The sequence below is a fragment of the Balaenoptera acutorostrata genome, chromosome 1 (genome assembly GCF_949987535.1).
Source record: "Balaenoptera acutorostrata chromosome 1, mBalAcu1.1, whole genome shotgun sequence".
NCBI lineage: Eukaryota > Metazoa > Chordata > Mammalia > Artiodactyla > Balaenopteridae > Balaenoptera > Balaenoptera acutorostrata.
Genome location: NC_080064.1, coordinates 82,234,935 through 82,262,576, shown reverse-complemented (window position 1 = coordinate 82,262,576; position 27,642 = coordinate 82,234,935). Strand labels below are relative to the sequence as shown.

General features: G+C 41.9%; 1 protein-coding gene across 8 annotated transcripts in view; it reads left to right on the top strand.

The window, feature by feature from the left end:
* The first annotated feature begins 7,205 nt into the window (after positions 1-7,205).
* EVI5 (ecotropic viral integration site 5) overlaps positions 7,206-27,642 on the top strand; it is a 231,103-nt gene continuing 210,666 nt past the window's right edge. For all 8 annotated transcript variants that reach the window (XM_007169596.2, XM_057554966.1, XM_007169594.3 and 5 more), the window contains exon 1: positions 7,206-7,458. The gene's annotated coding sequence lies outside the window, so the exon portion shown is untranslated. The remainder of the gene's footprint in view (positions 7,459-27,642) is intronic.

The following is a 27,642-nucleotide window of genomic DNA, read 5'->3' as shown; positions in this document are numbered from 1 at the left end:
ATGAAGTGTTAGGTTTAATTCCACACCTGTAAGAAAGATTATTTTAGTAAGTGCCTTTTGTAATTCAATACCATTTCTCTCCTTGCTGTAACTGGCTGCTGGTTATCTTTTTTGAATGTGCTTTCTCAGAGGAGACAATGTGTCTGTATGGGTTTCAAATTTCTCACGTTGAGAAAAAGATTAGCTGAGGAAAATGCTGGTTACCAGCATTTGGTCCTAATGTTGATGGTTGTATGGCCTTTCAGTGATGACTTCAGCAGTGGTTGCTTCCCAGTCCTGTTTAGGAGCACAGGACATAATAAAAGCTAAATTAATTTTACCATAAAGTAACACCTTCCTATTGTAGTTTCCTAATTTCCTTTTTGGTAGAGGTGGGGACAGAGTACTAATTAACATTAGCTAAAGTTTGTACTTTACTGTTATTAGACAATTTTCACATGAAATAACATATATATTGTTGGCAAGTCTTATCCTTATTTGTCTGATGAAGAAACTGAAGCTTACAGAGGTCAAAGGCCAAACAATAAGCAGGTGGTAGAGTCAGGATTTTTCTACTTAAGAATCTGTTTAAAATCTATTTAAAATTTTTTGCATGTTGGTGCTTTGTGGCTTTGGATAATAGCAATTACCATTCGTTGAATGCTTAGTCTGGCCTTGCATATATTATTTCATTTAATTCAACACTTACATAGATACTTTTATTATCTCCAGTTTATAGACGAGAAGATTGGAGCTCAGTGAGGTTAAACACACTTTTGGCAAGCACACTTGAAATTTTAGGTCACAATCTAGTCACATGCATTAATTTGGAGGTTACTAGTTCCCAGATAATTGGATAGATTAGAATTGCTACTATAGTTGCACTAAATTTTGTCTCGCGGTAAAACAGATATTTCAGACAGTCAAGAAAAGAATAGACTTCTTCTTTGGTGGGTGAGGTGGAAATTAGCACTCTATTGATGTCCCATTTTGGCGGCACAATTTCAAAAGCTGTTGTTGGGTTGATAATGTGAATGTCTGATATCACACGTAGAAATGATGTCCAACCTCTAGAGCCCGAGAGCAGGTTCTTTACCACAACTGTGGCAGATATTGTCCCTACCTGTGCACAAGCGCCAAGAGATGGCAATAGAGTTGTGTTCCTCTTAACAAACAATGTTCTTTCCTAAGATAATGTGTCTTGCAAACAATAGAATGCAGTGGAGGTGAAGTGGTGAGGTTAAAGCCATTCTTATAAACTTGGTGTAAGGAGAGGCTACAGTTTTTGCGCTTGAGTGCCTTTTGGATTTGTGCTGTGGAAAGCATTGAGCTGAGTGAAATAGGCTTTCACTATTTCATTGTGAGCCTTCAGGTTTCAAAGCAAAAAATATTTGAATATTAGCTGGAGGTCACAATGGAGTGTTGTTTCTTCTTTTTCTAGAATAGTTCTGCCAAGAGAACTTTCTGATGGATGGAAATGGTCTATGTGTGCTGCCCTAGTAACAAGCAGCCACATGTGGCTATTATTAAGCACTTGAAAGGTGTGAGCACGACTGAGAAACTGAAATTTTAATTTAAGTTTAAATGTAAATAGTCACATGTGGCCAGTGGCTGATGTATTGGACAGTGCAATCCTAGAATGTAACCGAGATGCCCTGGTTCTCTCTGGAAGCTCCAGATGCCAGCTGCTCAAAGTGAGAGCGGGCAGTGAGTTTGACTCCACTGGTGAGTTCCTTTTCTGTACTCTGGGTAGTTTTTGCCTCTCAGGGGAATGCCTCCCTTGCCTTTCCTTTCTGTGAGCAATGAGGCTCACATGGCTGACTTATAAAACACTTTTGGCAGTTGAGAGCGCTGGGTTCGGATACTTAACCCTTGCCCAGTTTAGAGGGGATTAGAGCTCAGACCCTCCTTCTGTTCCCCTCCTGGACAGTGAAACAAATCAATGATAAGGGTGTGTGGTATTAGAACATAAGGAATCTTGAATTGCTAACTGAATTTGCCTCATACTCAACTGTCTCTGAGGAGGGTGCCCCTGCCCACTGCCCCCATACTTCCTCTATCTTCTACTCTAGTTTCAGAGTGTGAACAGCCGAGGGCAGAAAGCTGGAGCAGAGGCGGTGTTGGTGTGGAATTCACATAGTGGGATTTCACTTACGCAAGTGCTCAAGCACTTGGGAGAGGTGAGAATTAGCTATTTCTCTAGTTAGAATTAGCTTTAATGTTAATTTTATTATTTATTTATACAAATTTTATTTACTAAAAATAAAAAAATTAATTTTAATTTTTCAGTAAAAAATTAAGGTGTAAACTCTTTCATCAAATAAATTGGAAGGTCAGAGCTAATGGTAGAAGCTTCTCTCCTCAGGCCCATGACCTCATTAGAGATAGTACATCTCAGGCACTTAGCACAATGGTACTGATTATTTGGATTATTTAGAATATTTTATATATATATGTACAATTTGTACCAATTAAAAATGTGTAATTTGTACCAATAAAATCAACAACCAAGCTTGTTCTTTATCATTCATTCAAAATACATTGAACAGCTACTATGCAAAGTGCTGGGGCAACTGAAGAGTCTAAGACAAAATATGATTTCAATCATTGCAAAGCTCTTGATCTAGTGGGTAAGTAATATAAACCACTTCTGACATTAGACGGACTAGTTTCAAAGCCCTGCCCCACCATTTTCCATTTGTATAAATAGGAGCAAGTTACATGGTATTTACTAAGTGTCGGTTTTCTCATATGCAAGGGGGTTATAATGATATCTGCCTCATGAGGATAGTATGAGGATTAAAAGAAATAAAGTATGTATAGCCCTTAGCCAATACTCACACACAGAGAGTGCTCAACCGTGTGTTAGCTTATTTGTTTTAAACTGAAGTATAATTGACTCAGGGTATTATATTAGTTTCAGGTGTACAGCATAGCGATTTGATATTTTTATATGTTATGAAATGATCACCACGATAAGTCTAGTTACAGTCTGTCACCAAAGTTATCACAACATTATTGACTATATTCTCTGCATTACATTCCCATGACTTATCTATTCTATAACTGGACATTTGTACCTCTTAATCCCCTTAACCTATTTCACCCAATCCTCTTCCCCCTTGGTGACCACCAGTTTGTTCTCTGTGTCTGAGTCTGTTTCTATTTTGTTATGTTATTTGTTTGTTTTGTTTTTCAGAGTCCACATGTAAGAGAAAACATATGATATTTGTTTTTCTCTGCCCGACTTATTTTACTTAGCATACATACCCTCTAGTTACTTCCATGTTGTTGCAAATGGCAAGATTTCATTCTTTTTTATGTCTAACATTCCATTGTGTATATATACACCGTATCTTTATCCATTCATCTTCTGATGGACTCTTAGGTTGCTTCCGTATCTTGGCTATTGTAAATAATCCTGCAGTGATACACATATCTTTTTTACCTTTTTTTTTTTTTTCGCCGTGCCGCAAGGCTTGTAGGATCTTAGTTTCCCGACCAGGGATCGAACCCGTGCCCCCTGCAGTGGAAGCACGGAGTCCTAACCACTGGACCTCCAGGGAATTCCCTGCACATATCTTTTTTTTTTTCCAAGAAGCACATTAAATTATTTTATTTATAGCCCCACTGTTTTAGATGTACATTTATGGACTATCCAAAAGCAGTATTTTTTTTAGCAATCCTGGAAATTTTGAATACTCTAAGCAACTCCCGAAGATCAAGTTGTCAAGTTCCTCATCTAGGACATCCTTAGGTCATCTATGTGCTCCCAGATAGTAAGTAGTCAGCTAGCAGCAGTCTATGCTTCAAGCATCCATCTTTCACCGACAACGTGGTGGAGGCCAGACCAGGCCGCTGCCTTCCACGCGTTCAGGGACCGGGAGCCTCGGACCCGGCCCGGCCGCGGCGCCAGCCTCACTAGACTCAGGGCGGCCGCGCGCTCCTGCCCTGCGCCCCAGCCGTTGAAGGCCAGGCGGCCACAGGCCCGGGACCATCCGAACCTCCGCCGCCGTACAGGCCGAGAGAGCCTGCACATATCTTTTAAAATTAGTGTTTTCATTTTCTTCAGATAAATACCCAGAAGTGAAATTGCTAGATTGTATGTAGTTCTATTTTCAATTTTTTGAGGAATCTCCATACAATTTTCCATAGTGGCTGCACCAATTTACATTCCCACCAATAGTGTGCTACTGATTTGAGTACTTGGACTCTCTAATCAACAGAAATTGATAAGAGGCCAGACAAGAAATTCAGGCAAGTTATTGGGGCTCCTGGTGCAGCATGAGAGAGCAAAAGCAATTAACAAGTGCTCTTACTCACTCCTAGGCGTCAGGGGGCAAGCTGGTTCCCTTTGGCAGGAGGCATAGCTTAGGGGGTCTGTCCACCCCCTTGGTGGTGCTATGTGCAGGGGTCCTGCGTAGTACCCTGCTTTTGCTCCTGGCATCTTAGAAACAGCAGTTCATTTGTGGCCTTTTTGTATCTTATTGTTCATAATTGCCCCAACTGCACAAGTGCACAGTTATTTTTAGTCCCTTATAGTTTCTTTGTATTCTGTTGCTCAAGGAAACATTTGTACAGGTACAAGCACTTCAGTAAAGGGTCCCAGGTCCCAGGTCCCAGGTCCCAGCCTAGGTCAAGTGCAGGAGGGTTTTATGACCCAGAAATTTCTCTCATACACCTTCCCAGTCAATTTCCTGCCAGAGGCAACCGGTTATGATTTTTTTCGTAGAATTTCAAATAAATAGAATCATAGAGTATGCACTCTTTTGTGTCATTTATTTATTTTCAAGTAGGTAATATATTCACATTGCTTTAAGTTAAGAAGGTATACAAAAGGGCAGGCAGTCAAGTCTCCTTCCCAGCCCTGACTCCCAATCATTCAATCTTCCTCCCTTGAAGCAAAAATTATTATTAGGTTCATGTGGGCCCATCCCATAGCTATCATTATTAATTCAGGGCTTCATACAGGTACTTTGAGAACTCAGTTTTAAAGGTTACCCAAAGGATCTTCTGACAGCCCAGCTAAAACGATATAAAATCAGTTTAAAAATAACTGGAGTTCTTTTTAGACTCTGATTCCAAATGTCAGATTGTGACAGTTTACCTATCTATGACTTAGGTAACCTTCAAGCCATATCTAGTTCAAGTTCTGGCATTCTATGATTCTCATTTATTGATGAAACAAAACAAATATTGAGCAAATATGGAAATACAACCATGAACCAAAGAAAACCAAGCTCCTGGCCTTATTGATGTAATTAGTCCAGTGGGGGGGGAAACAAAAATTCACCAAAATAATCATATAATTAGAGTTTCAGTGTCATGTGATAGGAATGGACCAAGATAGGGAAGTGTGAAGGTGCTTCTCAGAGGTAGAGACTAGAGGTGTGGTCAGAAGGAGGAGGATTGGAAGAGACTTCCAGGCACAAAGCAAAGCATATGCAGGTCTGTGGAGGGAGAAAACTGAGGAATTGGAAGAGGCCAGTCTGGCTGGAACAGAGACAGGATGGAATGTGGTCTGAGCAGTGAGAAGAGGTGGAGAGGTGGGCAGGCCACCAGACCATGCAGGTTAGTTAAGAGGTTTTGTCTAAGGAAGTGGGAGGCCATTGAAGTGGTACATGCTGGGAAGATAAAAGATCACACAGCCATTTGTGTGAAGAAATTAGAGAGGGACTAGAGGGCATGAGGGTAAACCAATTAGAGACTAAATTTGTAGCCCTCCCAGGCCTCTGGCCCTCCCAGACAACGGGAGTTTGGACTAGGGTGGTGATGAAGGAGCTAGTAGAGGACAGATTCAAGGAAATTTTGGGACGTAAAATCTATAGGATTTGCTGATAGATGGAATATAGGAAGGAAAGGTAGATTAACAAAATGTATCTTAGCTTTCTTATACAAGATGGATTTAGTTGCAATGAAACTGTTAGTTGAAATTACTTTAAATAATGGCATAATCTGAAGTTATGCAAAATTTTGCCTGAGATGCAATTTCAAATTTTTAGTTGGGTGGAGGGCATGGCTCTACTTCCTATATTTTGGTATTTCTTAATCTTGTTTTTTAAAAAAATGGAGAATTTTTCTTTTTCTGAAATGCTTATTACAGTGGAACCCCTTCTGGAGATTATAAATTTAAATTAGGTAATAACCAGGGTTATCTAATTTCTAGGCAATTTTTTTTGGTGCTAATTACTATCATTTTGTCACTTGTAAATGTATAATCAAAGTAATTTATATTGCCTTTGTTATTATTATTATCATTTTTTGCCTGTCTTTCCTGGGATTAGACCGGAATTAGTAGGTTGTTTCTGTTCTTAAGTGCTTTCTTTCTAAGAATTTCTTCGTTGATATTGGATGACTGCCCAGCTGAACCTCACATATTTGTGCCCATGTCCCTGCCGGACTCCGCATAAATCCAATGTGTCGAGACGACTGGTAGAGTGATTTGCAATCACAAGTGCCATTTACACGTTAATTATTGTTTTTTTTTTTTTAATTTACTTATTTTTATTATTTATTTATTTATTTTTTTGGCTGTGTTGGGTCTTCGTTTCTGTGCGAGGGCTCTCTCTAGTTGCAGCAAGCGGGGGCCACTCTTCATCGCGGTGCGCGGGCCTCTCACTATCGCGGCCCCTCCCGTTGCGGGGCACAGGCTCCAGACGCGCAGGCTCAGCAGTGTGGCTCACGGGCCCAGTTGCTCCACGGCATGTGGGATCTTCCCAGACCAGGGCTCGAACCCGTGTCCCCTGCATCAGCAGGCAGACTCTCAACCACTGCGCCACCAGGGAAGCCCTAATTATTGTTTTTGAGAGCGACCAGGTCACCTCTCGGGGAAGCCCGGGCGGCCTTTCGAAGCTTGCGCGTCTGCATCCCGTGGCCGCAACCTAGAGACATGCGCATAAGCTGTGCAGCAATGCGAGGCCCGCAGCCTTACGCGCGGGGTCGCTTCGAGGAGGGGGAGTGTCTGGTGCAGCTCTTACAGGCAAGGGGCGGTTCAAGAGACTGGGGAAGTCAGCAATTTGTGGGTCCGACCTCTGGAGCTTTGAAAGAGAGGCGGAGGAACAAGCGGGAGTTCCCCGCCCCCGTTCCCCACGGTCCAATCCCTTCGGCTTCTCCTTTTCTCAGCCGGCCGGCCCGGCCCCTAACCTGCTCGAACCTATTATGCGGTAGGGCGGCCCGGTCTCTTTAAGGCCCTGCCGCGCCTGCGCCTTGAGCCTTCCTGACGCGACCGGGCCGGACACGGGAGGAGCCGGTGGCGGGCACACTAGGGGTTGGGTGGTAGTTGAAACCGCGGCGGCGCGGGGGGAGTGGGTCAGGGTCTGAGGCGGCCCCGAGCTCCTGAGTGAGCGCGGCGCTCAAGAGGGGTCGCGGACGGCGGACGGCGGAGCCGGGAGAGAGGCCGAGGCGCTGAGACGCGGCGGCGCGGCTGCCGGCTGGATGGGAAGTTAATGTTTACGGCGGAGTCCACCCAACGTTTCCAAGGTGAGGGGCGCCGCGCCAGGCCGGGCGGGCCGCGAGCCCGGGTTCCGCGGGGCGCACAGCCGGGCCAAGGCGCGGCGAGTGGGGGCCGCCAACAAAACTTGCGGCGCGAGCGGGGCGGGCGCGCCCGGCCCCCTAGGGCCTAAGTTCCCTGTGGTCGCCGCGACCCTCCTCCCGTGGGCGCTGGGGAAGAAACTCGCTAGCGGGACTTCCAGTGGAATCCCGGGGAGGTGGAGGGACGAGGCAGTTTCGGGAGCGCTTCCTCGTAAATCCTGTGGGGAATACTGACTCTTCACCCCCGCCCTGGAGGCCAGGAGTCTGTTCCTTCTGGGTGACCTGATGGGGCGAGACCGTCCGCGCCTCTTGCAAAGTTGGCGTCTTTATTTGGCCTCTGGGATTCTGCGCAAGGCCGTGTCTCCAGGCAGGTGATGGGCGAGCCAGGTGTGCTAGATGACGCCCAAGGATGCACTTGGGGAGCGTTTGTAGCCATCACTGAATCACCTTATGACTAGCGGGGCAAGCCTCAAATTAACCACAGAATTTCCGGTAGGTTGGATTGTGGTGTTGGTGTTTGCTTTAGAGTTGCTGTGATTTCTTTGTGGCTTTATTTCTGTCTTTTGGGCTTCACAGATCAACTCAGCTGGCATCCTCTCACCGAAGAGTTAACCAAAACTTTTGGAATGGTTTCTTCACTTTCCTCCTATCTGTTGTTGTTAGAGGTGATTTCAAAAAGTAGCATTTTCTTGCAAAGATTTCTTTGGGTTACAGTGTAGAATAACAGACTCTTAGAATAACAGACTCCTTTTATTGCTGAAAGAAATCCGGTGCTTCGTGAAGATCAAGAAAAGTTATCTGTTCCTAGTTTTTACCTTTATTCTGGGTTGAAATGTGTTAGCAGCTTTTTTGTTTTGTTTTTTAAAAATTTTATTAATAAACTTTCTGCTGTTTACCAGAAGCTCCTTTTCTATTCTAAAATGCTAGTCTTAATGTGTCTGAGAAATTTGTGTCAAAGAAATCTTAGAAAACTTATTGTAGTATAACATATTTTAAAAAGTGCACAATCTTGAGTATGCAGGTAAAGAATTTTTAGTAAGTATACTATCACAGATCAAGAAACAGAACATTGCTAGGTTGAGGTTTATATCTAGGAGTGGAACTCTTGGTTTCTGAGATATGTGAATGATAAAACTTTAGCATTAGATACAGTTGAACATTTTCCCGAAGTGTTCTACCAATTATCAGGGAATGATATTCCATTTACCTCATATCCTTGCTAATGCTTGTCAGTTTTAAAATTTTTTGCTATTTTGGTAAAAGTGCAGTAATATATGTGTGGTCTTATTTACATTTTTCTGATGATTGTGGTTGGGTATCTTTTGTTGGCCATTTATATGTCGTCTTTTGTGAAGTGCCTGTTAAGTCTATTATTTTTTTTAATTGGTCTGTAATTCTTTATTCTGGATATGAGTTCTGTGTGTGTGTGTGTGTATACACATCTATCTTCCATGAGTCCTTTCTGGACTTAATCTTTTTACACTCTGTATGTTGCCTTTTCACTCTTTTAATGGCTTTTTTTTGATGAATGGAAATTGTTAATTTTAATGAAATATACTTAATGCTTCCCTTTATGATTACTGCTTTTTGTGCCCTATTTAAGAAATCTTTGCCTAGCCTAAGAATATGGAGATATTTCCCCATGTTACTGTACAGAAGTTTTATTTTGTTTTACTTTTCGTATTTAAGATGTACAATTTACAGTAAATTCCAGATGGATTGTAGGGGTCCAGATTCACTTTATACCATATGGGTATCTATTTGACCCAGCACCATTTACTGAATATACCATCCTTGCCCTTCTGCACTGTGTGACACTTTTTCATAAATCAGGTGACTGTATAAGTGTGGATCTGTTTCTGGACAATATTCTGTTTCATTGGTCTATTTGTTATCCTTGCACCAATATCAGTATCAACTGATGTAACTTTATAATAAGCTCTGATATCTGTTGATCGCATTGCTGCACATAGTTGTGGCGAATGGGGGCTACTCTACGTTGCGGTGCGCAGTGTTCTCATTGTGGTGGCTTCTCTTGTTGCGTAGTGCAGGCTCTAGGCGCGCAGGCTTCAGTAGTTGTGGCTCATGGGCTCTAGAGCGCAGGCTCAGTAGATGTGGTGCACGGGCTTAGTTGCTCCGCGGCATGAGGGATCTTCCTGGACCAGGGCTCGAACCTGTGTCCCCTGCATTGGCAGGCGGATTCTTAACCACTGTGCCACCAGGGAAGTCCCACATCTATTCTTATTTATTCTTAGGTATTTGATTTTTTAAATATTATTGTAAGTGATATTTTAAAACATTTGTGGCCAGTGTATAGAGATACAGCTGATTTTGGGGGGTGGGGAGAGTGGCTCTGGGATTATTTTAAAACAAATCCTAGACGTCATTTCATCAATAAATCCTAAATCTTTAATGTCCCTTCAAGACCTAGTCCAAATTACACCTTGTATGCTCTTGTTTTCCAAGGTTTTTAAATCTCTTCTTGTATGTTATCTCCAGTGTCTGGGACCAATTAAAGATTTATAGAGTGTTTAACATAGAGCGTAACTGTGTTAGGCTCTGGGGATATGAAGCTGATTAAGATGCTGCCCCTGCCTTTAAGAAATTGAGAGTCTAAGAGGAGTTGTAGAAATTCAGAAGACCTTTATCCTCCACTAGGAGAAGTGCTGTGATGAAAATTGGTTTGGCTGCATGCAAAAGGGACATTTAAATCCAAGTGTGAGGCACGTACCATGCCTGGCTCCCAGTGTTCTGAGAGCTGCACGGAGGAACTGGGCTGTGGGTGAGGGCTGCTATCACCGCACATACTTCTGCTTTATTCCTTGGCTTTCAGCCTTGAGCCTCGCTCCACTCTTCTTGAGTCTGGAGTCTCTCCAAGTCACTGTTTCCAGAGAATAAATTTATGAGAGGATGTGAATAGTGGAGAAGGGAAACTGGAGGTCCATGTACAGACTTTACCAGACTTTAAACCAGTAACCTGCTCTTCAGCCCCATACTTCTTCCCCACTGACTGTGTCCCTCGAGACTCTCAAGGGCTGAGCCTTTCTGGGGCTCTGTGAGCGAGGCACATCAGCCCGTTGACCATATTCCCTTGTGCAGGCCTGTAGGTTTAGCTTCCCATCCTCTACTCAGTTACTTATTCCTCCGTCTCTTTTCTTGTTTCATAGATGCCATATCTCTTACCTACCTGAGATTGTTAAAGACAGTTTCTTTAAGCTTTGTTTTTCCTTGTATAGCTTGTTTTCTCCAAGTTACTTTTTTTCTGTTTGGTATAGTCTCAGCAGTAGAGGCCCTCTTCAGAGGTCTGGTAATCCTCCTTGGGTGTTTGCTTGTGACTGAGAGACCAAATACATCAGGTTAGCAGTATTTTTTAAAAATTTAAGTGTGGGGGCTTCCCTGGTGGCGCAGTGGTTGAGAGTCTGCCTGCCAATGCAGGGGACGCGGGTTCGAGCCCTGGTCTGGGAAGATCCCACATGCCGCGGAGCAACTCGGCCCGTGAGCCACAATTACTGAGCCTGCGCGTCTGGAGCCTGTGCTCGGCAACGAGAGGCTGCGATAGTGAGAGGCCCGCGCACCGCGATGAAGAGTGGCCCCCGCACCGCTATGAAGAGTGGCCCCCGCTTGCCACAACTAGAGAAAGCCCTCGCACAGAAACGAAGACCCAACACAGCCATACATACATACATACATACATACATAAAAAGAATGTAAGCAGACAAGAATAGCATTAAAAAAAAATTTAAGTGTGATTGCACACAGTAAAATATATAGATTTTAAGTGTATAGTTTGATGATTTTGCTGTGTGTACACCTGTGTAATGAACACAAGGTACAGAGCATAGTGAAACCCCTAGAAAATTCCTTCATATCCCTTCTATCTTTCTCACTCCTTGCCCAGAGGCAACCACTATTCTGATTTCTGTCTGCATAGATTAGCACCAGTATTTTCGAAAGTTGCCCAGGTGATTCCAGTGTGTGGTCAGGATTGAAGTCATTGGTTTGGGTGGGCTGTTTGAGGCTCTCTCCAGTGTCTATCTTTCCGTTTGGCCTGGTCAGATTTCCCAGAGAGTATCCCAGTTTTCTGCTTGGAGGCCAGAGGTCTAGTTGCCAGTGGTCTGGGAACTCAGGAAAAGAGGGCTAGGTAATGAGCCATAGAGCATTTAATATGAAGGGACATATAATTTGCCTCTTTTTGTTAGGATACCTTCATCTTCCACCATGTGTGATTTACCCTTTTTAGAGAATAAATCTCTAACCTGCTGCCTCATTGAGGTTGGGTCACTCAGCAACTCGGGAGAGGCATGGGCTCTAGGTTTCTAACTGTTCAAACAGCTTTCACCTGATCCTTTCCTTCTTTAGTCTCCCTTCCCCCTCTGTGTTCTGGCAGTTCCTGAACCCTTTGAGGATTCTGTAGCGTAAAGTGGGTTTGTTCTTAGTTGTCAGCACTGCTGTCTTATAATTTGTCTTTGACCAAATCAGTTATCACTCATCCATCTTACCAGCTTCCAAAATTTTGTTGCTGTTGGTTTCTTCCATTCTCTCGATCCTTATGGTTTGTGTCCTAAAAACAGAACAAAACAACAGCAACATTTTCTTTATCTTGTTTTAGTAGGGTTTTGGGAGGGAGCAAAATTAGATGTGTGGGTTCAGTCTGCAGTCTTAACGTGGAAGTCCCTCATCTGCTTTCCATTCATCATACAAAAATGTGCTGCCATCTGCCCACCACTGTTTTCTTCTCCCTGTGGGGTTGTAGCTTTTAAAATTTCTTTACCGTTATCTACATAGAATGTTAGGAGTGAGAGCACTTAAATATTGGATCAAACTGTAATTTCTCTAGAAATTTCTAAATTCATTTGAGAAGTTTACATTGTCCCAGAATCTTATAATCTCAGGATTGGAAATGATTTTAAAGATAAGCCAGCTTAGTGAGCTATTTGATACTTTCTGTAGTGGGAAACTCGCTATAAAGAGAGAAATGACTGGAGAAACAGAGTGGGCTGTGGATCTCTGCAGTGAGTCTGGAAATCAATATGTGTATTAAACATTTAATATTGAATGAACAAATAATAGATCTTGCATATTTGTAACATACAGAAGTTATCAAAAAGTCGTGGTGGTTTTGTTATTTTAATCAATACTTAAATCCAGCTACTGTCATGGGGGGAGGTAATACTCAGAATTTTTTGGTTTTTGTTTTTAGCTGAGTTCTCTGAATACTTATTACAACGGGTCATCAGCAGTAATAGGGGTGCGGGAGAGAGATAGGAGATGCATTTGCCCCTCAGGTGGATCTTGAGGGTCTTCCAGCCTGTGGGGGTTTCCTTCAGGCCCGCCTTCCACCAGATGCGCTTCAGGTCTCTCTTGAACTTGATTTGCTGCCGTTTCGGGCGTCCTTCCTTGACTTTCCGCAGTAGGTACTGTGTCCTCTTGACTAGCTTGCGGTACTTGAGATGATTCATCTTGTGCCGGCAGATCTTGAGCGTGTTTTTGTGCTGCATCTGGGGTGCATCCCAGACCTCCTTACCCCACTGCTTGACCCATTCCCCCACCTGGCTGGGCGGACACTCATAGAGTTGGGGTGGAGACACAGTCCCTGGGACCCCAGCGTCCAGTCTGGGCAGGAGGTAGCCAGCTCTCCAGGTCAGCCAGCTCTCCAGGGGGCTGATGGATATCTTCCTGAAGAGCAGCATCTCCTCAAGCTCCAGATGGACCCGCCTGCCAGGGAGGGGAGGCAATGCCACTTGGGCCTGTTGGTTGCGTGCTGTAGTGAGGCCTGCAGGCCTGCCTGCCCAGCACCCCTGAGACAGGCCAGGACCCACTGCAGCCTACCCGGGAACAGCCCTGAGCAGCTGGGAAGTGAGGCGCACCAGGAACAAGGTCTGTGTGTGGCGGCGGCCCCAGGTGCTCAGCGGAGCCTCCCTGAGCCTCAGCTTTACCCCGAGGTGCCCACCGCGTGGGTGGTGTGGACTCTCGAGTCCCAGGTCCCAAGCCCAGCCGGCAGCAGTTGCCTCCGCTGTCCCTGGAGCCCGCGGCCTCACGCTGACCCTACCCAGACACCGCTGGGAGACTGACCATTCTGCTGCCCAGTATTTTTTGTTTTGAGAAAAGGATTATATTCCAGAAAAAATTGAAAAGTATTGCTAAAGTTGTAGAAATCTTATAGTTAACATGAACTGGTAAATTAATTAGAACCACCCATTAAAGCCTCTCTGTTAAGCTCCTGTGATAACTTTCTTATGCTTTGCACTCCTGTTTTCTTTAAAACACTAAGTATGTTTCCAAATGCTCTTTGAGATAAGAGTTTTTTATCATAAAGTTCATGATGAAATAAAAATATTATTCTCAATATAATTTGTTTTCTCTTAGGCTAAATTTATAAAACTTTATGTGTTTACCTTTAAATTGTGTCCATCCTTTTCTGTGTTACAGTATCCTTTTACATTTGAAATTTATGCTAGTGAGTGGGTTTTTTTGTTTGTTATTTTCTGTAATGCCCTTATTTAGCAAAACAAGAAGCTGTCAGCCCTTTGTTGCTCTTCAAATTAATTTTGGACAAGTTATATAAAATATAAAAGTCTGCTTATCACTGCACACAATTTTATATGTTTGCATATAAAATTCAAGCTATCAATCAAAGATAACATTGGCAGTTACTACTATCTGTTTTGGCGGTATGATAGTCCTTTCTCATTGGAAACATGTAGGTTAATTAATGTGTGTTTTGTGGCTAGAAGCTGTTGACTGTGGCTTCATATGTTTGCTCAGAAAGGGTCATCCAATTTCTCATAATTCTAAGTTGCCTGGTGTGTTTATTTGTTGCCATTTCCAGATGTTTATTACTGTCTCTGTACTTCATGAGAGCATTCCCTGCCTGTGCTGTTGACAGTTTATTGTTTAAGTGGCCAGACAATGTGGGTTTAGTGCTTGTTAATTGTTCTTTGTACTAATCCAACGCTCACAATTGTACTTTGAAAAATGTTCCCTAAAGCTGGTTAAACTGGCTATTATCTGGGTCTTCATTGTTCGTTTTGCTATTCAGTGTCTTTTGGGTTCATGATTAGGGCTCTCTCCTTAAGGAACTGCTGGCTCCTGTGTTCTTGGAAGGAACCTTGATAGAGATAGGAGCAGAATGGTTTTATTATGGATCATTGCTCTTTTTGTTTTTCATAAGAAAGTGTAAGCACTGATAGGGAAGTGAAGATGGGGATTTTGTCTTACCTTTGAATTGGTATTCAAATGATTAGTTGCTGTATTTGGCCTGATACAGATCTTTTGCTGTGTTAAAAATGAATACAGCAGTCTCATAAATTATGCTAGTAAGTTTGTTAGAACAATGTTAACAGATACTGGATAGGAACTTCCCTGTTGGTCCAGAGGTTAAGACTCCACGCTCCCAGTGCAGGGGCCCAGGTTTGATCCCTGGTCAGGAAACTAGATCCCACATGCCACAACTAAAGATCCCGCACATGGCAATGAAGATCCTGCGTGCTGCAGCTAAGACCTGGCGCAGCCAAATAAATACATACATACATAAATAAATAAATATTAGAAAAAAAAGATACTGGATAAAAGTTTCACTTGAATGAACAACTGTATAATATGATATTTGAATGAGATACATAAGAGAAAGAAGAAAAATTTAATATCTTCAAGTATACCAGAATCAGGATAGTTTAGAAGACTGAGCCAGAATTTGCTGGTGAGAAGATAGACCTTGAAGTAAATTGAGAATGAATCTTAGGGAACAAGCTCATGAAAAGTGTAATGCCTTTAAACATTTAATTTAAATACATGTAAGAGAGGAGCACAAAGTTAAAGACTCAACTTGGCTGCTTTTTTGAAAATGTGGAGAAGCTTCTTTTCTGCTGCTGGATGAACAAGGTTATAAATGTTGTCAAGCATTTAACACACGAGATCAAAAAACTGAGTCAGTAAATGATCTAGAAATTTAATGAAGTTATGAACATTGTCAGTAAGTCAGTAAGAACCACTAAGGTAACACATATATAGCATCTCCTATGTGTCAAGCATAATGATAGGTACTGGGAAGACAATGGTGATCAATTCTACATAGACAAAAATCTTTGCTTTCACAAAATTTATAAACCAGGGGAACACACAGTTAGTATACTCTTGTTTCTTTAATTTTTTTTTTTTTTTGGCCATGCTGTGCAGCTTGTGGGATCTAAGTTCCCTGACCAGGGATTGAACCTGGCCCCGGCAGTGAAAGCCCTGAGTCCTAACCACTGGACCACCAGGGAATTCCCTTTATAGTCTTGTTTTTGAGTGAGGTGATAATTAAAAAAAAAAAAGGTAATTAAGTGATTAATTTGTCTTAAATCTTGAGGGGTTTTTTTTTTGTTTAAATTGAAGTATAATTGATTTTCAATGTGTCAGTTTCAGGTGTACAGCAAAGTGATTCAGTTATACTGAACCTATTCTTTTTCACATTCTTTTTCTTTTTTTTTTTTTTTAACATTCTTTTTCTTTAAAGGTTATTACAAGATATTGAATATAGTCCCCTGTGCTCTACAGTAGGTCTTTATTGTTTATCTGTTTTATATATAGCAGTGTGTATCTGTTAATCCCAAACTCCTATTTATCACTCCCTCCCCCCCCCCACCCCTTTCCCCTTTGGTAACCATAAGTTTGTTTTCTATGTCTGAGTCTGTTTCTGTTTTGTAAATAAGTTCATTTGTATCATTTTTTTGATTCCACATGTAAATGATATTATATGATATTTGTCTTTCCTTGTCTGATTTTACTTCACTTAGTATGATAACCTCTAGGTCCACCCATGTTGCTGCAAATTATGTTATTCTTTTTTATGGCTAATATTCCTTTGTGTGTATACCACATCTTTATCCATCTATTTGTCGATGGACATTTAGTTTGCTTCCATATCTTGGTTATTGTAAATAGTGCTGCTATGAACATTGGGGTGCATGTATCTTTTCAAATTAGAGTTTTCATCTTGTCTGAATATATGCCCAGAAGTGGGATTGCTGGATCATATGGTAATTCTTTTTTTTAAATGAAATGAAATTAAATTTTTATTTATTTGGTTGTGCCGGGTCTTAGTTGCAGCTCGCTGGCTCCTTAGTTGTGGCATGCATATGGGATTTAGTTCCCTGACCAGGGATGGAACCCGGGCAGTCTGCATAGGGAGCGTGGAGTCTTAACCACTGTGCCACCATGGAAGTCCCTCATATGATAATTCTATTTCAGTTTTTTTTTTTTTTTTTTTTTTTTCAGTGTGATTTTTTAAATTTTTATTTATTTATTTATTTATTTATTTTTGGCTGTGCTGGGTCTTTGGTTCGTGCGAGGGCTTTCTCCAGTTGCGGCAAGTGGGGGCCACTCTTCATCGCGGTGCGGGGACCGCTCTTCATCGCGGTGCGCGGGCCTTTCACTATCGCGGCCCCTCCCGTCGCGGGGCACAGGCTCCAGAAGCGCAGGCTCAGCAGCCGTGGCTCACGGGCCCAGCCGCTCCGCGGCATGTGGGATCCTCCCAGGCCAGGGCTCGAACCCGTGTCTCCTGCATTAGCAGGCAGATTCTCAACCACTGCGCCACCAGGGAAGCCCTCTATTTCAGTTTTTTAAGGAACCTCCATACTGTTCTCCATAGTGGCTGCACCAATTTACATTCCCACCAACAGTATAGGAGTGTTCTCTTTTCTCCACACCCTCTCCAGCATTTCTTATTTGTAGACTTTTTGGTGATGGCCATTCTGACAGGTGTGAGGCTTTTTATATAATTAGTATGGAAAAATGCTGAGTGAAGTAAAAGTTTTAAATTTTAATATTTGCTTTAAAAATTTTTGAGGTAAAGTTTACGTATAGTGAAATAAACTTAACTCTACAATTGAATGAGTTTTGTTGAATGTGTACTCCTGTGTTAACCTCTCCCTCCCCAGTAATCCCACATGGTTCCTTTAGTCAGTTCCTGTTCTGATATCTTTTACCACAGATTTGTTTTTCATGTTCTTGAACTTCACCTAATAGAATAGTAGAATAAATGTGTATTCTTTTCTGGCTGGCTTCTTTTGTTCAACATAATGTTTTGAAATTCATCCATGTTGATGCTCCCATCAGTAGTTCTTTTTAACTGGTGTGTAGTAATACATTGTATAACAATAACACAGTTTGTTTATCCATTCTCCCATTAGGCTATTATGAAAGCTGTTATGAACACATAGCTGTTCGTCTTCTTATAGAGGTACATTTTCGTTTCTCTTGGATAAATAACTGGTGGTGGACTTACTGGTTCATAGAGCAGATGTATGTTTAACTTTAGAAGACATTGCCAAACAGTTTTCCCAAAGGAATATATCATGTTACATTGCAACCAGCAGTCTGTGAAAGGTCTGCTTGAGTGACAAATCAGAATTGAGTTTCAGAAAGACCGTGGTGGTACAGTGGGGTATGAGACTTGAGATAGGGAACACACACAGTTAAAGTAATACAATTGAAAATTGATGTATTCTTGTTCTAAGGAATTGATAGGGAGGAAGAGACTCTTACAGATTCTGGAGCCTGTGGTATGCGGGGTGAGGATAAGGCAGGGGTCCTGTGATCCCCATGCATCTGCCATAGGCTGTTGGATATTGGTGTGCCATTAACAGAGAGAATACTGTGGAGGAGTAGATTTTAGAGGGAAGAGGGAGAAGTAAATCTGTTTTGTTTGTAAGTAGTAATTGGGGTAAAAGGAAGTAGATTAAATAACTGTGTATAGTGAGGAGAAGGCCCAGGATGGAATTGGAATTTTGGGGACCATTGACATGTAAGAAATGAGCTGATGACGAGAAGTCTGCAAAGGAGCAGAAGGAGTGAGTAGCCACCACAGAAGGGAAACCAGGGAAGTGATTTAACAAACTGAAAGAATAGATCTTTGAAAAAGGAGGGAGGGGCTTGAATGTTGTTAATGTGAGTAAAAAATAAGTATAGCCTTTCTGGAGGTTAACTTTTTTTTTATTATTTGACTCAATAGTTGCACTTTGTGGAATAACTTCTAGAGAAACAGACAAATGTGGAAAGGTATCACACTCACACACACACATGGTATTATATAGTTTTCTATTGCTGCTGTAACAAATTAGTACAAACTTAGTGGCTTAAAACAAAAATTTAGTCTCTTACAGTTATGGAGGCCAGAAGTCTCAAATGTTTCACTGGGCTAAAGTCAAGGTATTGACCCGGCTGGTTCCTGGGGTAGAATCCATTTCCTTGCCTTTTCCAGCTGTTAGACTTGCATTCCTTGTATTCCTTGCATTGCATTCCTTGATCCCTTCCTCCACCTTCAAAGTCAACTGCATAGCATCTTCTGATGGGCCCAACCCAGATAGTTCAGGATAATCTCCTCATCACAAAATCCTTCCCTTTATCACCTCTGCCAAGTCCCTTTTACAATTTAAGGTAACATTCACAGGTTCTGTGTTTTATGATGTGCTCTTGAGGAGGCCATTAATTAGTCTACCACATAATACTAACAAGGACAGAAGATCAAGGTACATTAAATTAAATTCTCAAAAATGTATAGTATGATCTGATTTTTTTTGGCTGCACCAGGCGGCATGCGGGATCTTAATTCCCTGACCTGGGATTGAACCTGTGCCCCCTGCAGTGGCAGCATGGAGTCTTAACCGCTGGACCACCAGGGAAGTCCCTAAGTGTGATCTAATTTTTGTTAACTTAAAAAAAATACACATATACCCATATATTAGCATACGTATAGAAATCTTAATATATGCTGTACTGCTAACAGTGGCTGTCTTTGAGAGTGGGATTACAGAGTACTCAAACTTTCCCATTTTTTTCTGTGATATTTCAATTCTTTTTTTTTTAAATTATTTATTAATTAATTAATTTATTTTTGGCTGTGTTGGGTCTTCGTTTCTGTGCGAGGGCTTTCTCTAGTTGTGGCAAGCGGGGGCCACTCTTCATCGCGGTGCGCGGGCCTCTCATTATCGCGGCCTCCCTTGTTGCGGAGCACAGGCTCCAGACGCGCAGGCTCAGTAGTTGTGGCTCACGGGCCCAGCTGCTCCGCAGCATGTGGGATCTTCCCAGACCAGGGCTCGAACCCGTGTCCCCTGCATTGGCAGGCAGATTCTCAACCACTGCGCCACCAGGGAAGCCCGATATTTCAATTCTTAACATGTATTTGCTAATCAGAAAAATAAAAAGTAAATAAAAGGAAAAGTACTGTATGGGTCACATGTTACAGAGAGGTGTGTAAGTAAGATAAGGACTATGAAGCATTTACTGGATTTAGCACAAAGAGGCTGTTGGTGAGTGACCTTGGTAAGTGTGGTTTTAGTAAAATGGTATGGTAGAAGCCACATTGCAGTGAAAAAGTGGGAGATGAAGAAGGGAAGAATGAAAGCTAAACATCTGTCCTGTTGCTTAGCTATGGGGGAGGGACGATACTGTGAGACAGGGGGTACTTAGTGGGATGTAAGATCCAGCGAGAGCGCTAAATGTGGCAGAGCAGCCTGTTTAAAAGTTGAGAGCAGAAACTGGGAAGAAGAGAGAGACCACCTGAGTTCCAGGATAATTCACAGAGCACGAGGCCTGTCTTCTGACTTTAGACAGAAGACCCACTTACCTGTGGCAGGTGAGACTAGAGAGGTGTGGATATGGGCAGTAGTTAAGTTTATAACATTTTCGTTTTCTTTAGTATTATCAGATTAAAAAAAAAAAACAAAATAATTCTTGTAGTCCTAAGTGCTTCTTTGGCATTTTGTTGAAGTCCAAAGTTATTGTGTACCTGTGTTAATTTAGTCTTGCTAATGTACTATCATTTTGTTGGTTTCTGATTATTCTTGTAGCCTCATAGTATTTGAGTATGTGAGGTTCAGGGAATGAGACCTTAGTTTTCTAGTGCAACTTTTTGGGGACTCCTCCCCGCCTGTTATTATCGAAACTAGTCATTGCATAAAAATCTGCTTATATGAGTTTATCAATTTTCTCTTGACTCTACAATGTCACAGCAGGAAAGCATTAGAGGTATCATTCACTCCAACCTTTTTTTAAGTTCCTGACAAGGAAACAAGGTTTAAAAAATCTAAATAACTTGTGAAGGCCCTATGCACCTTGTCAATAGAACATGGTACTTTTACCTTGCTGAGATGCTGAGGACCTTTCAAAAAATTATTATTTCATTGATACTATATTTCTGCCAGGATTTCTTGAGTTTTCATGTGTCCTATCCAATTCCAATTAACATACATTTTCCACCTCTTAATTTCATCACTCTTCTTTCGCCAGTATAAGTGTAGTTAAATTAATTAAAATGACAATTTAAAATACAGTTTTTAGGCCTTGCCATGATGTGTGCATTATTTACCTATTTGGAGAATTATGTTGAAGATTCTTTTTTTTTTTAAATTTTATTAATTAATTTATTTATTTATGGCTGTGTTGGGTCTTCGTTTCTGTGCGAGGGCTTTCTCTAGTTGCGGCAAGTGGGGGCCACTCTTCATCGCTGTGCGCGGGCCTCTCACTATCGCGACCTCTCTTGTTGCGGAGCACAGGCTCCAGACGCGCAGGCTCAGCAACTGGCTCACGGGCCTAGTTGCTCCGAGGCATGTGGGATCTTCCCAGACCAGGGCTTGAACCCGTGCCCCCTGCATTAGCAGGCAGATTCTCAACCACTGCGCCGCCAGGGAAGCCCCATGTTGAAGATTCTTACTGACATTTTAGGATTTTTCAGAACTGTGGCAGTTCATTTTTATTTCACACTGGGTATGGAGTGATGGTGTTTAACACACTTCTTGACACAGTGCTTGATATATTGTGTATATTAAATAAAAAATTCTTGTAATATGTGATATATTTTAAGAGGTACTTGTTCTGAATTTGTGCTTTTTTTGGACTAGATTAAGATCTAAGGAAACAGGTATTTTAGTACTCTTGCTGCTGCCAGGAAAAAATTATGTAGATATGCCCTTTTTTTTTTTTAAACAATTTTGTGTTTGTAACAGTGGAAGGTTGAGGTCAGGGGACAGGCTTATTAGCTCCTTATTCATGAACTTGAACACTTGGCTGTAGCAATATTAGGTGCAGCTCAAATTATCAAATTTTTTTTTTTTAATTCAGTAGAGTTTTTATTTATTTATTTATTTATTTTTGGCTGTGTTGGGTCTTCGTTTCTGTGCGAGGGCTCTCTCTAGCTGTGGCAAGCGGGGGCCACTCCTCATCGCGGTGCGCGGGCCCCTCACCACCACGTCCCCTCCCGTTGCGGTGCACAGGCTCCAGACGCGCAGGCTCAGCAGCTGTGGCTCACGGGCCTAGTTGCTCCGCGGCATGTGGGATCCTCCCAGACCAGGGCTCGAACCCGTGTCCCCTGCATTGGCAGGCAGATTCTCAACCACTGCGCCACCAGGGAAGCCCTCAAATTTTTTAATAAATTTATTTGTTTACTTATTTTTTGCTGCGTTGGGTCTTCGTTGCTGCACGGGGGGCTTTCTTTAGTTGCGGTGAGCGGGGGCTACTCTTTGTTGCGGTGTGCGGGCTTCTCATTGCAGTGGCTTCTTTTGTTGTGGAACACAGGCTGTAGGCGCGCGGGCTTCAGTAGTTGTGGCTCGCGGGCTCAGTAGTTGTGGCTCTTGGGCTCAAGAGCGCAGGCTCAGTAGTTGTGGCGCACGGGGTTAGTTGCTCCGTGGCATGTGGGATCTTCCTGGACCAGGGATCGAACTCGCGTCCCCTGCATTGGCAGGCAGATTCTTAACCACTGTGTCACCAGGGAAGTCCTTCATTTTCAAATATAATTTCCATCTCAATATGTTAGTTAATTGAATTGCTTAAGTAAGTAATCAGATTGGTTTGGGGCAGGTCCTATCTGTCTGTCAAAATCCTTAGAGTCATGACATGTTCTGACGTTCTGTGTTTTTACTTTTGTGTTCTTCTGTTTTAGCTCACCTTCCTATCAATGATTTATACTTGTCAGGACGTTTTTGTTTTAGGGCTGAATGTTTAGTATCCTGGCTCCATCATTCATTAGCTAATGGATTCTTGGGCAAGTTGTTTAACCTCTATAAACTTCAGTAAAATCTGTCTCAGGATTATTGTGAGAATTAAATAAGATAATGAATGTAAGTCTTGTCGCAGTGCCTGGTACGTAGTAAAACATACAGTAGATGATGGTGGTAGCAGCAGCAATGGTATATCACTGTGTACAAAGTTTTCCTTTTCTTTCTTTTTTTTTTTTTAATTAAAGTGTAGTTGATTTACAATGTTGTGTTAGTTGCAAGTTTTCCTTTTCTGATATTTTGCTCTAGAGGTAGGAAGGATCAGAGAGAGATGAATATATGCTGTATGCCTATAGAAAATAAATTAACTCAGAGAAATTTGTTATATAGACATCTAAAGGAAGAAGACTTGTCAGCAGTGTTACCCTTATTTCCTGTTTTTTTCCCTTTCAGTGTAATTCCTGTTTGCTGTTTTTTCCATTCCTGTTGAAGCCAGTGCTCTGTATCTTTCTCTTCTTCCATCTGACAACTGTTAACTTAAAAAGTGAAAGACGTAATTTGCAATTCTTCTTTGAGGATATTTATAGACTGTGTTTTAAAATCTGCACTCCATATTTATTGATAGTACTCAAAACATGCAAGACATTGCTATTTATATAATAATGTTGTTTATTCCCATGTTTGCAGAGTTGGAATAATACTTCGTTATAACCTGCTTAAAAGATTGAAGATAGATATTACATTTGCCGCAAGCTTAAATCCTACTGGGACAACGTTGAGTATAAATGATTTTTTATTTTTTTGCTTTCTACATGTTTATTCAGTTGTATACCAAGATTTTTATGGGTTCTGAATTTCCAACACCTTGAAGAATGTTGAAGAATGGTGTGTACAGATAATTATTATTTATGTATGTATGTATGTATTTATGTATGTATGTATGGCTGTGTTGGGTCCTCGCCTCTGCGCGAGGGCCTTCTCCAGTTGCGGCAAGTGGGGACCACTCTTCATTGCGGTGCGCGGGCCTCCCCCCATTGCGGCCTCTCCCGTTGCGGAGCACAGGCTCCAGACACGCAGGCCCAGCAATTGTGGCTCACGGGCCCAGCCGCTCCGCGGCACGCGGGATCCTCCCAGACCGGGGCTTGAACCCGTGTCCCCTGCACCGGCAGGCAGACCCCCAACCACTGCCCCACCAGGGAAGCCCCAGACAATTATTTTTTATATTTACATTGGCATAGACCACATTTTGAAATTTGATCATATATTTTAGATATACTTCTATGTTTGATACGTTGCTATTTATTTTGGAAGCAGATAAGAAAAGACCTCTCTGGACCCATTTGGCATTACAAACACTTAGACAAATACCCACTAAAAAAGTATGATACTGTAAGTTGGCGAGTTCTGGGTTTGTAATCTTGTGTAATCAGTTAGAGTTGTAATTTAAATAATGGTCCCAGAGATACAATTTCCTGTCACTCATCTACTGGCCAATTTCCCCATAAATTTATGGGTTCGTATAAAACTTACTGTGGGGCTTCCCTGGTGGCGCAGTGGTTGAGAATCTGCCTGCCAATGCAGGGGACACGGGTTCGAGCCCTGGTCTGGGAAGATCCCACATGCTGTGGAGCAACTAGGCCCGTGAGCCACAATTACTGAGCCTGCGCGTCTGGAGCCTGTGCTCCACAACAAGAGAGGCCGCGACAGTGAAAGGCCCGCGCACCGCGATGAAGAGTGGTCCCCACTTGCCGCAACTAGAGAAAGCCCTTGCACAGAAATGAAGACCTAACACAGCCATAAGTAATTTAAAAAAAAAAAAAAAAAAACTTACTGTGAAACTTGGGATGCTCCTAATAATCTGTTTCAGACTAAGTATAAATAGTTAAAAAAATATGATGTAGTTGGAAGAACTCAGATATCTATAGAATTATCCATCTATTTATTTTTTTCAGCCAGCTTTTGTTGTTGAGTTTCTAGAATACACTGGGTACTGTGCTAGGCATTATGGAGGGCAAAGTAATACCTTCTCTTTGGTCAGAACAAAAAGAAGATGCTGTTTTAGGCTATAACTCTGCTCCCTTCTCAGTATTGCTCCTAACCTGCAATCCTGACCTTAGTAATGATTTGTTAATATGTTACTTAAGCATTGTTGCTTTCTCCCTTTTATTTCCTTGTATATTTTTCAGATTAGAACATATAAAGTCTGTCATGATGAAGGACTCTAAAATTGGGAAAAATCAGAAGTATAAATAATTTTAAAACCATAAAGTTGGGACTTTCCCGGTGGTCCAGTGGTTAAGACTCTGTGCTTCCACCACAGGGGTCACGGGTTCGATCCCTCGTGGGGGAACCAAGATCCCGCATGCCGTGCGGAAAACCCATGAAGTTAATGTCTTATGTTCTGTTCTATTGTGGTAATTGCTGTTGGCAGCTTCTGTTGCTGTTTTTCTTTATAGTCCTTTTCTGGCTTTCCAGCCAGAGCAAACTATTAAAAGTCTATTTGGCATTTGTATGCCAGTGTTCATAGCAGCATTATTCACAGTAGCCAAAAGTTGGCAACAACCCAAAATGTCCATCAACAGATGAATGGATAAACATAAGATGAGTAGAGTTCTTCCTTCCTTCTTTTTTTCCTTTCTATCTTCCAGTCTTAACTATACCAGGTTTTTCATGGGCTCAGAGTTTCTAGCACCTTGATAAATGTGAGAAGTATTTGTATATAATGGAATCTTATTTAGCCATAAAAAAGGAATGAAGTTCTGATACATGCTGCAGTGTGGATGAACATTGAACACATTATGCTGAATGAAATAAGCCATGACATAAAAGGACAAATATTGTATGTATGATTCTACTTATGAATCTAGAATAGGTAAATTCATAAAAATTAGAAAGTAGTTTAGCGGTTACCTGAGGCTGTGGAGAAAGGAATGGATACATCGTTTCTGTTTGGGGTGATGAAAATGTTTTGGAAATAGACAGTGGTGATGGTTGTACATCACTGTGAATGTAATTAATTCCAACGAATTGTACACTTAAAAATTGTTACAATGGCAGGTTTTTATGTTCTATATATTTTACCCCAATTAGGAAACAGGCTGTTTGGAACCTGTAAGAGGCTTGTGGCTAGTTCACAGTTTTACTTCTAAGTGAGGCTGAGGTCTCATTCATACTTCCCTTGTTCATGCTCCATTGTTTTTGAAAAAAAAAGACCAGCATTGATTGAGTGGTGAGTTTATGGATGATTCATTGTTCTTCATGATTTTCTTTTTTCTTTCCTTTTTTCCATAAATATGGATCACTTATAAGGAAAATATCCATAAATAAGACTTATTTTAAGAACAAAATCAGGGAACTTCCCTGGTGGCACAGTGGTTAAGGATCCTCCTGCCAGTGCAGGGGACACGGGTTCGATCCCTGGTCTGGGAAGATCCCACATGCCACGGAGCAACTAAGCCCGTGCGCCACAACTACTGAGCCTGCGCTCTAGAGCCTGCGAGCCACAACTACTGAAGCCCGTGTGCCTAGAGCCGGTGCTCTGCCACAAGAGAAGCCACTGCAGTGAGAAACACGTGCACCGCTACAAAGAGTAGCCCCCGCTTGCCACAACTAGAGAAAGCCCGCGCACAGCAACGAAGACCCAATGCAGCCAAAAATAAATAAATAAATAAATAAATAAATAAAAAACAAAATCAAGTCAGAAAATATTTATCTTCTTTGGCTTACTATTTAGTATTCTTTTCTTTCTCTTATCCTTTATCTCTTCTTGGTCATCTTTCAGGTTTTTTTTGGATGTATGTATCATTCCTTAATTTTACAGTTTTTAATATAACCAAATTGGAGATAATTGGAAAAAGAAGGGATTCTTCCCATCCCCAAATTCACTACTATAACACTGAGTTTCTTGGTTTTTAATTTTAATGTATTTTCTTCTGTTCTCTTCTTGCTTATATCTTTGTTCTGATAAGAATTTATATATAATTTGAGTTGTTTTTTCATTTTTTGCTGCATTAGCCTTCTGCATGTGGTCTGCCTTATTATCTTCCTAACCATGTTTTTAAAACAAAGTTACAACTTCCAGTTTCTAGTCCAACATGGAAGTTGCCACTTCCTGTTAACAACAGGTAAAAAGCTGAACAAACTGAAAAATCAACAGTTCTTCTTAGATTCAGCAGGGAGGTGAGGTCACAGGACAAAACACTGCCCCCTGAATTGGAAAGACAGACGGCAGACACAGAGAATTACAACTTAGTGGAGAGAAACCCATGAGTTGAAACCGCTATGGGAACCGGTGGTAGGGAAGGGAAACCTGAACTACTGATGAATTGCCGCAGGCTCAGTGTGGACAAGTCTGAGAGATAAAAACTCCAGGGGGACCCAGTCATTGGATGCCCCAACACTTTTGTGAATTTTGCCTCCAGGAGCTTGGCCAAGTTCTCATAATGAATATCAGAGAAAAATCCCTTCTTGCTTCCAGCTGGGGGAAGGAAGAGGAAGTATTTTGAAATACTCCAGAGTATTCTGTTCTTAACAAGGTCTGCCCTTAGGAGAAAGTATTTAACCAGAGCCTCACCTGCTGGGGTTTGATCAGAACCTAACTGACCTGGGGGAAATAAGCACTTCTGGCCTAGTATAGCCATTTTGTGCCACAGGAGGGGAGTGGAGTGATGGGAGAGGCTGATGACCGAGAAGCACATGTAAAGTTCAGAGTTTAGAGATACAGGCTCACTGAAAGACTAAGATCTAATCATAGGACTATAAAATGCTTCCCTGCCCTCCACACCTTACTACCACATTATTAAAGGCCTATTTACAGTAGTTCCTTTACCCAGTACATCATAACTGACTATCAAAAAAAATTACGAGACATACTAAAAGACGAAAAACAGTTTTTTTTTTTGAAGTCAGTGTTTGCTCTCTTATTTTTAATTTTTTTAATCTTTTTTTTATTTTTATGGCTGTGTTGGGTCTTCGTTTCTGTACGAGGGCCTTCTCCAGTTGCGGCGAGCGGGGGCCACTCTTCATCGCGGTGCGCGGGCCCCTCACTATCGCAGCCTCTCTTGTTGCGGAGCACAGGCTCCAGACGCGCAGGCTCAGTAGTTGTGGCGCACGGGCTTAGTTGTTCCGCGGCATGTGGGATCTTCCCAGACCAGGGCTTGAACCC